We start from the raw sequence: 1,974 nt of genomic DNA on the forward strand, positions 1-1,974 counted from the left end.
TTTTCAAACACCAGAACCATGCAGGAGACTCTTACACATTACCAAGTCCGGCTTCCAGCTCGAAATAGAGGTGCAGGTCCCCTCTATGTGCTGACCCTGAGGAAATACCTCCCAGAAGACTTCACCACAGTGATGCTGGTCTCTTGTTACTTACAGCTGATTTTTCAGCCCCAGCTAACCAGCATCAATTGTCCCAGTAAAGCCCTAGCCAACCAGAACTCACAGATTCTCAATTCAAAATCTCACAGGAACAGCCCTGATAGTCTCTGCTTCCCTTTGAAGCCAGGCCTCCATCGTCTACAACTCTTTCAACATAACTGTTCCAAGCTCCACAGCAACAAACTCTGAGCATGCAATAGCTTTTCCAGCCCAAAGTTCCAAACACTTCCACAGTCCTCCCCAAAACACCAAGGTCAGGTCTCACAGCAATATCCTACTCTCTGGTATCAATTTCTGTCTTAGTTTGATCTTCATTGCTGTGACAAAACACTCTGACCACTACCAACTTGGGGAGGAAAGGATTTATTTATCTTACATCTCCCAGGTCACAGTTCATCAGGGAGCCCAAGGTAGGAACTCAGGGCAGGAAGCTGGAGGCAGGAGCTGGAGTGCAGGCCATGGAGGAACGCTGCTTGCTCCCCTGACCCCTGCTCAGTCTGCTTTCTTATGCAACACAGGCCCACCTGCCCAGGGGTGGCACCCCCACAGTGGGCTGGGCCCTCCCACATCACTCATCAAGAAGATGCCCCTCAGACATGGCCACAGGCCAGTCCAATAGAGGCAATTCCCCAATTGAGGCTCCCTCAACCCAGGTGTGTCAAGTTGACACTAAAGCTATCCAGCACATTCATAAAAGTGAAAAACCAAAATTGTGCCCAATCATAAGAAATTGGCTTGGTAAATGTGGGCATATACACAAATCAAAGTGCTTTGTAGCCACATGACAACTTCTTTGTAACTGCCAGGGACAGGACAGTCTGGAGGTCAGGATATGGGTGTTGGGTTCAGGCTGGCCCACTGCTATGACTATAGGCAATCCATGCAACCTCCAGAGACCATCTCCTCATCCTTGGGTGATCACAGAAGCTGCCTGGAGATAAAATATGGTGATGTGTATAAACGTTTAGCCTAGACCTGCCCAACACACACTCCCACACGGGAAGTTCTTTGTATTCCTGAATGGAAAGATGCCATGTGGAAAGTGGGGCTCAGAATGTCAGCCTAGTGCCAGATTTATAAAAGTATGAATATATACATTTTTAAAAAACTGGAAGGAAACAGCAGATTGTTAACGATGGTTATGTCTGGATGTGTTTTAAAATTTCCTTCTTTAGTTTTCAAATATTCTACAATGAGTGTGAATTTCTATAATCAGAAAAAAATTATATTTTATATACCAACTTTATAGCAGAGTCCTGGAGTCTTTAATTTCTCATAATGATATATTTTTTAAATATTTTATTATTTTTGGTCTTATGTGTATGCATGTATTGCCTGCATGTAGGTAAATGTACCCATGTCATGCAATGCCCACAGAGGACAGACGAGGCTGTCGGATCCCCTGGAACTGGAGTTACGAACAGTTGTTAACTGCCATGTGGGTGCTGGGATTCGAACCCAGGTCTTCTGCAAGAACAGCCAGTGTTCTTAGTTGCTGAGCCATCTCTCCACCCCCAACAATGTATTTTAAAAAATTTTACTTTCTACTTGAGTTTTTTGAAAATGCCCCTCCTAACAGACCAATTATCTCTCACATGGGCCAGGCAGTGTCCAACCTTCTGACATGCAAAGTGACACTGTCGTCTACAAAGTTCACATTTGAGAACTGAGCAATTATGTTATTTTTTTTAATCTAAGAGTTTTTTAAATCATTTTTAAAAAAATTTTTAATAACTACGTGATTAGAAGAAGCATTTCATTACAGCTTTAACACATTCAGTAACACACTCCAGAGCAAGAGTACATCTCTTTCAC

The sequence above is a fragment of the Nannospalax galili genome, unplaced genomic scaffold (assembly GCF_000622305.1).
Source record: "Nannospalax galili isolate Female #2095 unplaced genomic scaffold, S.galili_v1.0 scaffold1714, whole genome shotgun sequence".
NCBI classification, from domain to species: Eukaryota; Metazoa; Chordata; class Mammalia; order Rodentia; family Spalacidae; genus Nannospalax; species Nannospalax galili.